Source organism: Bombina bombina, chromosome 6 (genome assembly GCF_027579735.1).
Source record: "Bombina bombina isolate aBomBom1 chromosome 6, aBomBom1.pri, whole genome shotgun sequence".
Lineage (NCBI taxonomy): Eukaryota > Metazoa > Chordata > Amphibia > Anura > Bombinatoridae > Bombina > Bombina bombina.
In genome coordinates, this window is record NC_069504.1 from 355,676,631 (window position 1) to 355,692,394 (window position 15,764).

A 15,764-nucleotide genomic window follows, 5' to 3' on the forward strand; every position below is an offset into this window, starting at 1 on the left:
TGTGAAATACGATATGCCTGCTATGACTGTACCTAGCTGTCCTTTCTTCATGCCCCCCTTGTTTTAACACCCATAACCATTCCAAAAATGCGCTCTCAATTCTAGCCTGATTTTCTTTCTTAAATTCCTGCCATTGCATCCAACACTTTTTGTATGTAGCCCAGGTTTTCGGCACCACTGATTTCTCGACCAACTCTCTGATTCCATCTATCCGCTGCCAATCTGTCAGAGAAAAACAGGGCAGCATTCAACCTTCTGTCTCGTGCCAGGAGCTAGTTTCCTGAATGTCTCCCATTTGAAACGTGACAGTGCGTCTGCTACTACATTCTTATATCCCGGTATATGCTTCACTTTGAAGCATATGTTGTGCTTAAGGCACCTCAGTACAAAGTACCTAAGATATTTGATAATTGGGCCACAGGATGATGATAGGTTGTGAATTATTTCCACTACTGCCATATTATCAGACCAGCATATTATTCGCTTATTTGCCAATAGGCCGCCCCACAGTTCTATTGCGACTATAATTGGGAATATCTCCAGCAGCGCTAGATTCTTTGTCCAACCCATCTCCTTCCATGCCACAGGCCATTCCCCTGCGCACCATCTGCCTTGGAGGTAAGCCCCCGAATCCCTTACTACCCACCGCATCCAATTCATTTACCGATTTTTCCTCCCATATCCTTACTCCATTGAATTCTAACATAAATGAATCCCATATCCTGAGATCTTCCTTCATTTCTGCGCTAATCCTAATCAGGTGTTCTGTTCGCTTAGCCCCCTTTGTACCCAATTTGAGTCTCCTCTTAAATATCCTACCCACCGGGATTACCCTACACACAAAATTTAGTGTTCACAATAGTTTCTGTAATTCCCTTAGTGACACTTTTTTCCTTTTTAACGCTTCCGCAATCATTCGTCTAGCCTTCTTGACTTGATTGTTTGGGAGCTCGCATTGCCCTTTTACTGAATCTAATAGTATCCCTAGGAATGACAATCGCGTCCCCGGCCCTTCCGATTTCTCCTCAGCTACTGAAACCCCACATTCTTGTAACATTAATTCCAATCCCCTCTTCATCTTTTTGCCCTCGGCAGTTTCTGCCCTACCCACTACCAGAAAATCATCTAGATAATGGGCCACTGCTTTGTGCCCAAATCGTTTTACAAACAGCTAGTGGAGGAAGGAACTGAATTTCTCCAAAATTGCGCATGATATAGAACACCCCATTGGGAGGCATTTGTCTATATAGTAGGACCCCTTAAATTTACACCCCATTAGCTTGAAGCTATCCGGGTTTAACGGCAGCAGTCTAAAAGCAGATTCCACGTCAATTTTGGCCATAAGGGCCCCCTTTCCCGATTTTTTTACTATCTTAAAAGGGCTGTCAAACGACTGGTACTGTACTGATGCATCCCCTCTATTGATTACGTAACTTACTGAGCTTCCTTTAGGGTATGACAGATGTATCATTCTATATTTTCCCTTCTCTTTTTTTGGGAACCACACCTAAAGGGGACACTACCAAATCTACAAAGGGTTTTTCTCTAAAGGGTCCCGCCATTCTACCCCAGTCTATTTCTTTTTCTATTTTTTCCCCAAAATTTCTGGGAATTCTGTTGATTTCAAATTCCTAGCTTGAGCAGCTGCCTTAACCATCCCCTTAACTGGTACCATAAACCCCTTGCTCAATCCTTCTATTAATATAATTCTTTCCTCCTCTAGGGGGTATTCTGCTAGTTCCTTTATCAATTTACCTACTTTCAGCGGGGTTTTGGCCATGCTCCATTGTTGTGCCACTGTTGGCGCCACCGCGCCCAGGAAGAGGCATTCTGCCAAAATTTCCATTACCATTCCATCTACAATCTACCCCAGCGTGCGTTCCCCCACAATATCTGCATACATGTTTATATTTGCACGTATTCCCCCTGTCACACCTTTTCTCATTAAAAGACCAACATTCCTTTACCTCTAGAGATATGTAGAAGAGTGATTATCTAACCTGGTCTGTGCGGAACTCTGCTCACCTTTAAAACTTTCTCAAAGTTTGAATGTAACTTGAATTTGCATAAGGTGGTGGAAATAAATGCCGTTCCGACTTTAGTGGTATATAATAAAAATGGAGGTGTCCTCCTAGTGAGTGCTGATTGTTATATGCAAAAAAACAGGACAAACCTTATTCACAAAATTAGATCTGTAGTATAAAAAACAATGGTTGTTGTAAAGTAGTTAAAAAACAATTTATTAATAATCTAAGGTAAATACGTAGATAAAACCAAATCTCATACAGGGAGTGCAGAATTATTAGGCAAGTTGTATTTTTGAGGATTAATTTTATTATTGAACAACAACCATGTTCTCAATGAACCCAAAAAACTCATTAATATCAAAGCTGAATATTTTTGGAAGTAGTTTTTAGTTTGTTTTTAGTTTTAGCTATTTTAGGGGGATATCTGTGTGTGCAGGTGACTATTACTGTGCATAATTATTAGGCAACTTAACAAAAAACAAATATATACCCATTTCAATTATTTATTTTTACCAGTGAAACCAATATAACATCTCAACATTCACAAATATACATTTCTGACATTCAAAAACAAAACAAAAACAAATCAGTGACCAATATAGCCACCTTTCTTTGCAAGGACACTCAAAAGCCTGCCATACATGGATTCTGTCAGTGTTTTGATCTGTTCACCATCAACATTGCGTGCAGCAGCAACCACAGCCTCCCAGACACTGTTCAGAGAGGTGTACTGTTTTCCCTCCTTGTAAATCTCACATTTGATGATGGACCACAGGTTCTCAATGGGGTTCAGATCAGGTGAACAAGGAGGCCATGTCATTAGATTTTCTTCTTTTATACCCTTTCTTGCCAGCCACGCTGTGGAGTACTTGGACATGTAGGATGGAGCATTGTCCTGCATGAAAATCATGTTTTTCTTGAAGGATGCAGACTTCTTCCTGTACCGCTGCTTGAAGAAGGTGTCTTCCAGAAACTGGCAGTAGGACTGGGAGTTGAGCTTGACTCCATCCTCAACCCGAAAAGGCCCCACAAGCTCATCTTTGATGATACCAGCCCAAACCAGTACTCCACCTCCACCTTGCTGGCGTCTGAGTCGGACTGGAGCTCTCTGCCCTTTACCAATCCAGCCACGGGCCCATCCATCTGGCCCATCAAGACTCACTCTCATTTCATCAGTCCATAAAACCTTAGAAAAATCAGTCTTGAGATATTTCTTGGCCCAGTCTTGACGTTTCAGCTTGTGTGTCTTGTTCAGTGGTGGTCGTCTTTCAGCCTTTCTTACCTTAGCCATGTCTCTGAGTATTGCACACCTTGTGCTTTTCGGCACTCCAGTGATGTTGCAGCTCTGAAATATGGCCAAACTGGTGGCAAGTGGCATCTTGGCAGCTGCACGCTTGACTTTTCTCTGTTCATGGGCAGTTATTTTGCACCTTGGTTTTTCCACATGCTTCTTGCGACCCTGTTGACTATTTTGAATGAAACGCTTGATTGTTCGGTGATCACGCTTCAGAAGCTTTGCAATTTTAAGAGTGCTGCATCCCTCTGCAAGATATCTCACTATTTTTGACTTTTCTGAGCCTGTCAAGTCCTTCTTTTGACCCATTTTGCCAAAGGAAAGGAAGTTGCCTAATAATTATGCACACCTGATATAGGGTGTTGATGTCATTAGACCACACCCCTTCTCATTACAGAGATGCACATCACCTAATATGCTTAATTGGTAGTAGGCTTTTGAGCCTATTCAGCTTGGAGTAAGACAACATGCATAAAGAGGATGATGTGGTCAAAATACTCATTTGCCTAATAATTCTGCACTCCCTGTATATAACATCCTCAAACTAAAAATGCTAAACACCGGTGTTGATAAATTGATGCTACAATTAGGCCAGTAAAAAATCAATAATCTTGATGCTTAAAAGTTTGAATGAGTCTATACTATATAAAAACAGTGGCAATAAACGATTAAACAGATGAACAAATCTTCCTATACAATATTAAACTTGTCTAAGCAAGAGTATACACAGCCCTAGAATAGGCTTAGATAGTAATGACACAGTAATGTCCATTTTCCTATGTGTCTGGATTGAGGCAAAATGGGGTTAATCACTTCCCATAGGTTAAGTCTCTTTTCTTTTGAAAAAACAGACAGGCAAACTGATACTTCTGTTGTGACAATATTAGCGATTATTCGCCTTGCTGTTCATACTATTATGCAATATTGTATCTTTTACTTTGCATCCTCTGTTCTATAAAATTTGAGCAGTTAAACTTTCAGTTTATTACATACGTTTTCCCGCTGCATGTATGGGCTCCTCCTGTTGAACAGTGCACTGTTGTCGAGCTGTTTCCCCGTTGTACAGAAAAACCAGTGGAGTGCTGTGTCTCCCAGCCCCCGTTTACCGGCTGTACTGATGGGTTCTGATCTTTGTTGGTGGTCGGTTTCCCGATAGCGGGACTTCCTCTGGGTGCTGTGAGCCTCTCGATCCACACCGCTTGTGTCTTTGGGAGTCTCTGTGCTAACCGGTCGTCTCACTGGGTATTCAGACGTATCCCAACCGACACTGAACTCCTCTGGAGCTTGGCTGTTTTGTGGCTTTACTCACTGCTCACTCTTTCAAAATTCAAATCGTAATCAGGTTTCTACGCGTTTCGGCATTGCGCCTTTCTCAAGATACCTGATTGGACGGCTTTTGGCCTTTTTGAAGCGTCTTCCATGTTTTTTTTGCTTAACCCCTTAGATGCCTTTCTTTCTTTGCCTGATGGTTGTTTTGTCACAATCTTTGTTCTTTCGTTATCCTTTGTTTTGCCAATTTATAAAATAATATATAGACTCATAATTACAATTTTTTGAAAAAGTATATATAGACTCTTAATTTCGATTGTTAAAACCACTGTTATAAATAATATCATATCAACTTGGATTATTTTAATAGCCTATTTTTTAAAATGTCATAAAAAACTTGGACTTTTTCTTTATTACCCATATAAATGAGTTTACGCCTGAGTCAAATGTACATAAAGAACTTATTTTGTATACAGCAAAGTTGATGTAACCATATTTTATTTATTATTTATTTGTTAATTTTTTTTTTACTTCATAGTTGATTAAGTTAATTGATTACATACATAGAGTATACGTATAAAATATAAAAATATATAAAAAATATATAAAAAATATATAAAAAACTATATGACCAATGTGTTGTGTTTAATATTATCAGATCTAAACCTAATGTCCTTTCATTTCTATGTGTGTATTGGTTAACCAATAATATTGACGTTTTATGGAAATTCATCTGAATTTTTGCATATGTCTATATGGTTTATCATAAATTATGTTAACACTTGTATCATTCCTTAGGGATCTTATGACATGCTTGTCTGTTCCTTATTTATCATAAGAAATGTCTTAGAAAATTCCATACTGTTGTGGTTATATTGAAATGTTTAGTTGTATCAATGTTTTCCACATAAAGGGACTAGATCTAAATTTATTATTCTAAATTGATTCAATGGCAACCATGTTTCTCTAAATGATATATTTAGTGTCTCAATGTCCTAACTTAGTATAATACTGAGCTTGAACAAAAACTCTTAAATGGGAATGTATAGTTTGAGTATAGAATTTATTGATGTTTGTATTGGTCTATGAATACATTTATACATGCCTTTAAATAAGGTGCCGGTCCTACTCTTATACTGAATGTCTTTTGTTAGTGTCTATCCCTAACTTCCATGATACATGGGCTTGGACTTTTAATGGGCCTAATACATTTTGTATTGCATTTCTTTTTGCTGTTCTTTATAAAGATCTCTATTGTGTTATGTATCTATATGATAGAATTGAGGTCCAGTTCACTATTCAATCCTTTTGGGAACAAAGTTCCCATTTTAAAAATCAGTTCAGCTTCCTTATGGAGTAACTTCTTCTCCATATTCCCTCCTCTATCTTCCTCTCTTACTTTTTTTATCCCCCAGTATATTAATTCCTTTGGATTGCTATTATGATGTTCTTTGAAATGTGCATACAATCTAGTATTATCTTTTCCCAGTTCTATGCATTGAATGTGTTCCCTAATTCGCTCTTTGAGACATCTGCTCGTTTGACCCAAATATTGTAACTTACACGAGCACTGTAATATATATATATAATGTTATTGTCTGTGCATCTTATGATTTCATTAATTTTATATGCCATGTTGTTACTTGTTGATTTTATTGAGTTTGTTTTGGAACTGTATTGACAAGATTTGCAATCATGACAAGGGAAAAAACCTGTTATCCTTACCCCTTTTAAATTTACTAGATTATTGGTTGTTTTAGGTTTGTATTCACTTGGTGAAAGTATATTTTTTAAATTTGTGGCTTTCCTGAATATTATATCTGGTGTAAATTTGAGTCTTTTCCCTATAACTGGATCACTTCTGGCTAAATGCCAGTGTTTTTTTATGATGCTTTGTGTTTGTTTATGTTGTGCTGAGTATGTTGTTATAAATGGTATGTTGAATGTATCAGATTCCCCTTCCTCTATATGTCCTTGCTTCTTGTCTTCCAGTAGTTTCTCTCTGTCTATGTCTCTGACTTTATTTTTAGTGTCCACAATTTTTGTTTCATTATAACCTTTCTCTAAAAACCTTTCTTGTAGAATTAGTGCTTGTCTGTCATAGTCTACGATGTCTGTGCAGTTTCGTCTAATTCGTGAAAATTGCCCTTTTGGTATGTTTCTTTTCCACATTTCGTGGTGACTGCTGTTATATTCAATGTAGTTATTGGCATCAACTTTTTTAAAGAATGTGGTGGTGTTAATCTTATTGTCTAATATAGATATCTCTATGTCTAGGAAACTGATTTGTTCTTTACTAGATTCATGACTGAATTTTAGTCCTAGGTTATTGCTATTTAGATCTTCTATGAATTGGGAAAATAACTATTGGTCACCCTTCCAGATGATAAATACATCATCTATGAAGTGTTTATAGAGCACGAGATTCGCACCCCAGGGAGTTGTAGTTAAAAAATCTTCTTCAAACAGTCCCACAAATAAATTGGCGTAGCTGGGTGCGAATCTCGTGCCCATTGCAGTACCTCTTTGTTGCAGATAGTATTTTCCATCAAATTTGAAATAATTATTACATAGAATAAAGGCCATACAATCTAAAATGAATTTTTTTTGTGTAGAATTCATATCTTGATCTTGTTTTAAATATTTTTCCGTAGCTTCTAACCCTTGAGTGTGCTCTATGCAGGTGTATAGGGAACTGACGTCACAAGTTGCCAGTATATAATTTTCACACCATTCAATATCTTTTATTATATTTAGGAAATGTTTCATGTCTTTTAAGTGTGATGTAATATTTCTTATGTATTTCTGAAGAAAGAAATCCACATACTGTGAAAGGTTGGAGGTTAGTGAGTCTATCCCCGATATTATTGGGCGTCCTGGTGGATTTAAAATATCTTTATGTATTTTTGGCAAAAAATAGAACACAGGTGTTCTAGGGTGTTCTATGGTTCGGAATTTTAGTTCTTGGTTGTTAATTATTCCTTTTTCTTTTGCTTCTGACAGCATACTGTCAAGGTTATTTTTCATTTTATTTATCGGGTTGTTTTTAATTTTTTTATATGTTACTGTATCATCTAGTAGTCTGTATGCTTCTATAAGATATTTGTCAGTGTCCATAATGACAACCCCTCCTCCCTTATCTGCCTGTTTTATGATGATGTTTTTGTTCTCTTTGAGTCCTTTAAGGGTCGACTTTTCTTTTTTAGTCATATTCCATTTAATTTCCCTATTCGTATCTATTTTGTCTATGTCTTCCTTCACTTTTCTCTCAAACATCTCTATCGCACTCCCTTTTTCCTGAGTTGGAAAAAAACTCGATTTCTGTTTTAAATTGGTGTGTATAAACGTGGAGTTATGGTTTAAAGAATCCATAATTGGGTTTTTTATGAAATATTTTTTTAGGGCTAGTTTTCTGGTCAGTTGGTTCACATTAATTAAAGTCTCAAACCTATTTAGTTTGTTAGCAGGAGCAAATTACAAACCCTTGCTTAATATTGATGTTTGTTCTTGGTTTAATTCTATTTTACTAAGATCGAAGATACCCCTTGTTTTACTTTGACTTCTTTATTGCCTTCTTTGCACTTTCTGGTTCCCGTTCCTCTACCTCCTCTAGTCTTCTTTTTCCTTTTGGAGGGTCGTGTGACTGGATTGGGCCTTCTTCTAAAAAAACTTTTGATGTGCTTGCTTTTGTCATTTGTAATGGTTTGTCAGTGGTTGTGTTGTCTTCAGTCAGTGAACTAAATCTATTATGTGTACTAATTTCCCATTGATTGGGGTGTTGCCTTTTTTTTTTTTTTAAATATAGACTTTATTGTCAAATTATGAGGTACAAACTGGAAGTCGCAGCTTCCTGAAACAATAGTCAACATAATTTTACAGAATTAACAGTGAATAACATAGAAGCATACTACTAGTGTTCAGGCCAGGGGCGTAACTAACGTTGATGCAAAGGTCGCCATTGCGACCGGGCCCAGCAGGTCTCCCAAACAGGGGGGGCCCAACAAAGCAGGTGTTTTTTTTTTTTTTTTATTAATATTTTTTTTTAATATAGGGGGCACACTGCCGCACTAGGGCAGCCAGGCACAGCAGCACATGCCAGTGATGCGAGTGAGACAATTCTAGTTTGTCAGACAGTTTGTTGTCACCATCACCAGGCATGACATGTTGTGTTGCTGCGCGGTGGGCCGGGTGCGACTGCGCACTGAATCTGACTGACTAGTTCTCCCTACAGGCTCCTCCTTGCTCCTGAGTCCTGATTGACTAGCTGCACTGCACGCACGTCATGTGTATCTCAACAACATTGGCACTGCAGTCTCGTGACTGCACGTGCGGTGCAGGCAGCAGTCAGTAGCAGGAGAGACTGTCGACGGTGGGGACTGGAAACATCTGGGGACCTGCTCCTGTGAGTGACTGTCCTGGCGGTTCCAGTAGTGGGAGTCCCTCCTCCTTGGGCACTGGTCTGGACAAGTACTACCTACTTCTGTCTGTGGTGGTCCTGGAAATCCGACTCCTCTCAGGTAAGCACACCGGGTCCGGGGTCCGGTCCGTATGCTTAGCTGCCTCAGCTGCCTGAGTGCACCTGGCCACCTGCTCTGCTGCTCAGTCTGAGGGAGGGATGCCGCGGCATGGGGGCACGGACGGTGACATTGTGATGATGAGCAGTGAGCACCTCAGTCCAGGCTCAGACTGCGTTTTTATAAAAGATTGCGATCAACCTCATGTTTGTTGTAGGATAATGGTTCTATAATTTTCACAGGGACATTTCAAGAGAGGTATTCCAAACAATCATTGGACAGCACAAGATTTTTGCACTTTTTTAAATTTAGTAGCATCAACCCATTGTAGGGTTGATTATTATACTTTAGAAAAAAAAATATCAAATGATTTTTCTTCTACAAAAATTCCGCATAGACATTGGTGAATTTCTGTAGAAAAATATTACATACATTTTAGGGTTGCACCAATACCATTTTTTTATGACCGAGTACAAATACCGATACTTGTTTTCAAATACTCGCTGATACCAATTACCAATACTTTTTTTTTTAAATGTAATGTGACAGTTTACCAAGCACAATACAGACTAATTATTTAAGATTCCTTCTTTATAATTATAAAGGACTGTAATTCAAAAGACATTATGAAATAATAAAACAGTTTTATTTGTCAAAAGTTTACTGAACATGTTTATAAATACAAAATATTACAATAAAATATTAAATTTAAAGGGGTGATGCAATTGGGTTGTAGGGCTGTAATATAACATCAATCTGACATTTGTATGGAGGTTCAACTCTAAGTTGAACAGTCTTTCACTTTCCACCATACTGCATGGGGCAGAAAGATATTTTTTGGGCCATTTTAGCCAGAGCTGGAAATCTGTTTATTAACTGCCCAGTACTTCAGGGGTTTGTCTGAACGAGGTACAGTGATCTCTCCTACAATAATACAAATAACAGCAATTTGTATTGGCAGAACAGTAGTAAACAATTTTTAGTTTAGTCTCCACTCCAGTTTAAAATGAAATGGCAACATGCAGTTTGAAAAAAACGCCACAAGGTAGCATATGGGTAGGAAGTGGAGGTATCGGTTTAAGTATCGGTGCATTTGCACGAGTACAAGTACTCATGCAAATACTTGGTATCGGTACCGATACCGATACTAGTATCGGTATCGGTGCAACCCTAATACATTTTATAGAATTATGATCGAGCCCTTACACTTTTTTGAATGGCACATACATTCAGAATTAATATTTCTGCCCATACTCACTGCAGTGGGTTAATATTCACAATTATTTTTTTTTTTGTAAACGTAACAAATATGTAGCTTAAGTTACACTTTTTAAATTAAGAAACTTATAGTCAAAGTAAAAATGATCATCAGAATGTTCACTTATGAATGCAGTGTATGAAAATTTAAACATCTTAAAGGGACAGTCTAGTCAAAATTAAACTTTCATGATTCAGATAGGGCATGCAATTTTAAACAACTTTCCAATTTACTTCTATTATCTAATTTGCTCAATTCTTTAGATATCCTTTGTTGAAGAAATAGCAATGCACATGTGTGAGCCAATCACGCAAGGCCTCTAGGTACAGCAACCAATCAGCAGCTACTGAGCATATCTAGATATGCTTTTCAGCAAGTGATATCAAGAGAATGAAGCAAATTAGATAATAGAAGTAAATTAGAAAGTTGTTTAAAATGACATGCTCTTTCTAAAGCACGAAAGAAAAAAATTGGCTTTCATGTCCCTTTAATTATAGAATTACTCAGACTAATGTGATATTGTTTAATTGCACAAGACATGAATTGATATGATAAAGAAAAAAAATGTTACTTTCAAATAAATTTTGCAGACACTCATCATCAATATAGAATTAATTAGCCGTTATGTTTTATTTTTTGCTTTGGCTACAGATCGTTCGCTTTCATGAAGGTCTGTGAAAATCAATTCTTAAACGTCCTTTGAAAAACTTTACATACATTCCTATAGTCTGTTGTTTGCTTTTTTTGTGGGTTTTACTAAATTTTCTGTTATATGAAGCTAAAGTCATATATACAGTATTGCTAATACTGCCTTTTCTGTGTTCCCAATGAATTGTTATACCAGTTAATTATAGTGAAATATATAAAACATTTCTCATTTTTTTTATTGCAATATATGGTTTTGCTCATTTAAATTGCCCCCGTAATGAATATTGCAGTGCCTGAGTATTGACCTTTGTGTATATATTAAGGCTGTTAGGCTTGAAGTTGTGACAGGGGCTAGGGGGCCTATATCTTTCTTACCTGAGCCTGTAGGTCTAAGGAAGGTGAATGAGTCATTTCTGTATCTCTGCACTAAACTAAACAAATGTTTTATATATATATTTATATATATATATATATATATATATATATATATATATATATATATATATATATATATATATATATATAATTGTGATTTAAAACAATATATCCTGTGACACTGGGCTGGCACTAATTATCTCAGACAATAAGCACTGTGATACTACTGTGACACTGGCACCAATTATCTCAGACAATAAGCACTGTGATATTACTGTGAGTCACAGTAATATCACAGTGCTTATTGTCTGAGTAAATTGGTGCCAGTGTCACAGTAATATCACAGTGCTTATTGTCTGAGTAAATTGGTGCCAGTGTCACAGTAATATCACAGTGCTTATTGTCTGAGTAAATTGGTGCCAGTGTCACAGTAATATCACAGTGCTTATTGTCTGAGTAAATTGGTGCCAGTGTCACAGTAATATCACAGTGCTTATTGTCTGAGTAAATTGGTGCCAGTGTCACAGTAATATCACAGTGCTTATTGTCTGAGTAAATTGGTGCCAGTGTCACAGTAGTATCACAGTGCTTATTGTCTGAGCTAATTGGTGCCAGTGTCACAGTAATATCACAGTGCTTATTGTCTGTCTCAGATAATTGGTGCCAGTGTCACAGTAATATCACAGTGCTTATTGTCTGTCTCAGATAATTTGTGCCAGTGTCACAGTAATATCACAGTGCTTATTGTCTGAGCTAATTGGTGCCAGTGTCACAGTAATATCACAGTGCTTATTGTCTGTCTCAGATAATTTGTGCCAGTGTCACAGTAATATCACAGTGCTTATTGTCTGAGCTAATTGGTGCCAGTGTCACAGTAATATCACAGTGCTTATTGTCTGAGATAATTGGTGCCAGTGTCACAGTAATATCACAGTGCTTATTGTCTGTCTCAGATAATTGGTGCCAGTGTCAAAGTAATATCACAGTGCTTATTGTCTGAGATAATTGGTGCCAGTGTCACAGTAATATCACAGTGCTTATTGTCTGTCTCAGATAATTGGTGCCAGTGTCACAGTAATATCACAGTGCTTATTGTCTGAGATAATTGGTGCCAGTGTCACAGTAATATCACAGTGCTTATTGTCTGAGATAATTGGTGCCAGTGTCACAGTAATATCACAGTGCTTATTGTCTGTCTGAGATAATTGGTGCCAGTGTCACAGTAATATCACAGTGCTTATTGTCTGTCTGAGATAATTGGTGCCAGTGTTACAGTAATATCACTTTGCTTATTGTCTGAGCTAATTGGTTCCAGTGTTACAGACTGTGTCACTGATCACTATATACAGTACTGGTGGGTTAAACAGTGTCACTATATTCAGTAATAGGGGGTCAGACCATCTCACAGACTGTTATCACAGGGTACCTCCTTTTGCAGACATGTAATCTGATTCACATTTTTTTTCTGTGTTAAATGTAAAAAAAAAAAAAAAAAAATGTATCAAAGTCACTTTTTTTTTTAGGGGGGGGGGGGCCCTTCTTAGATTCTTGCACCTGGGCCCTGTGGTTTCTAGTTACGCCTCTGGTTCAGGCGATGTATTCGCAATTAGTGATGTAATAACGTTGCGTATGCTTGAAGAGGAGAAAAGGAGGAAAGGAAAGAGGAAAATAGTGAACGGAAGGGGAAGAGAAAGAATAAGAGTGCCGTCAAGAAGATTGGGTTTACTGGAACCGACAAGCATAAAATTATGTTTATATTGTTGTCTCCTCCTCTGTGAATTTTTGTTATATTGTGAATCATATTGGTCATCCCTCTGATAATAGGGATCTTTCCACTCATTTCGTGTTTGTTGATTACTTTTGTGATGTTGTGTCCACCTTTCTTGTGTATTCCAATTTCCATTACTATAGTGAGTGTGATGGTTCCTGTTTCTCCCAAAGTTATTTTTGTTTCTATCGTACCCATATTTGTGATCTCTTCTATATTGATAATTACTACTCCCGTGAAATTCTCTATTGGTGTTCATACCATTGTGTCTATGTCTATAATCTGTATTCTTATCAAAATAATCTATGTGTCTACCTCTTCTTCCATTGTAGTGAGTATTTTCATGTGTGTACCAATTTCTTCTTTCATTATCATATGTGTTGCTGTTATCATTCTCATATCTTTCATCTCTCAAATAGTGCTCTTTTTTCCTATGGTGGTCTTCATATTGTATATCATTATATCTATCTCTATTTTTTTTTATGTGTTGCTGGATCATCTTTATATTTACCTTGATCTTTCTGTTTTACGATTCTATTAGAGCTATTAGGTGTGTTACTTTGCTCCGTTATTATTTTCTTGCTGAATACATTCACATTTTTATAATTTACATCCATTATATCTTCCTCATCAGTATCTATAGCTCTATCATAATCTTCCAAATCTCTCCTAAAATGTTTCCATTTTATTTCCAACACCCCTTGTCACGAATATCTCAGGACTCAGCTGCTAAGGAGTCAACTTTGTGTAGCTTGAACTCAAAACAGTTATTTGTTTTCAAGAAGAATTGTGTTTGTATTTTCTTTGAAGTGCCAGAAGCCTCCTAAATAGCCCCACCAAGTGTTATTGTGTATGCATTGAGTCATAAAGCCACTCAAGCTCTTAGTTTCAGAAAATACACAGGAAAGGGTTTATGGCTTAGGCTGTCAATAGAATGCATGATGCAAAACAGGCCCTTCATTACGAAAACTGACCAGGTCACTGAAAGGACATTGGTATATTATGTACATATGTGTGTTAAAACTGTTATAACCTTAAATGAAGGTAAATATGACAACCTATGGCATATATGATATCAAACTGATTCTCCCAATGAAACTAAAAGTTTCTAGATATGTAAATATAGAGATTGAGTTACCTAGCAGAATTTTCCCACCCTGGTAAAAGATGGAGATGTGGATGTATTCCTGCGTAGCTTTGAGAAAGTTTGCAGACAGTTCCAGTTTCCAAGGGAGCAGTGGGCCAAGTACCTTACCCCTGGCATGAAAGGTCCTGCACTGAAGGCGTTTGCTCACCTACCCCCAGAGTTTGATCAGGACTATGATTCCATTAAAGCTGCTCTGCAGAGGAGATATAATCTTACTCCTGAGGTGTACAGGAAGAAATTCCGTTCTCTGCAGAAAGGTTTGTCAGAGAGCTATACTGCAGCTGTTGGGAACTTGATGACAGCCTTTAAACAGTGGGTCAGAGGATTAAAAGTGGCCACTATGGAGGAGCTGGAAGATTTGATTGTGAAGGAGCAATTTATGCAGCTGTGCCCAGCCAGAGTTCAAGAATGGGTTTTGGATCGGAAGCCCATAACAGCATTGGAAGCTGGCGAGCTGGCTGATTTTTACACAGCCAACAGGTCTCCAGAGACTTATTAATGCTGTACTGGTTGATATATTGAATTGTTAATAAGGTATACATTGCTCTGATTGATTATTTAAGTCATATAAGACTATTTTGGTTAGATAGCTAAATTATACCGCCTGGAAATTTCATTAGGTTTGATATTTGCTAGCTAAACGTTGTTAAATAAGTCATATGCCGAATTGGTTAATGTTACAGGCTAATTATAAATTGTTCTATCTAGTAACATTAAATTGTGATATTTGATAGTTATTTCATTTTATTTAAAGTTAATTCCTAATAATATTGTGACCATATCCAGGATACAGACGATTTAATTAAATATTAATTAATCTAAATATTTTTATACCTCGCTTTATATTATAATTTTAATATGGTAATAATCAATTAATACATATGGTCATTATCAATATTCTATTTACTGCATAAATATAATCTCTGTGTTTATATATAGCCATCTTTACCCCTCATCCCATTCACATTTCTCCATTTTACATAGACTATGAGTGGTGTCCCTTAGATGACTCTGCAGTTTACTCACTAGAGGCTGTAAAAATGTATCTACCCTATTGGAGAGCGGTTCAAGAAGGAAGCCTATACCTGCCACTATAGGCCTCCCCCTGATATTCTCCAGACTTTTGTGCACCTTTGGAAGATGGGCATAACAGGATTCTCAACCTGTAGACGTTTGATTGTTTTTGGTCAATCACACCCATCTCCACACCATCATCCACAATGTGCCTAAGTAGTATTTTGTAACTCTCTGTAGGGTCTCTGGACAGAGGGAGATATGTTTCCGTATCCTGTCTGAGGGTCTCATTAACATTCGTTAGTCTATCTAGTACCACCACACTACCTCCCTTATCAGATTCTTTGTCCACAATATTGAGGTTGTTCTGGAGTTTAGCCAAGGGTTCTCTCTCACTCCTACTCAGATTAGAGTGGCGGGTTAGGGTATAAGAATAAAGGTCAGTGAGAT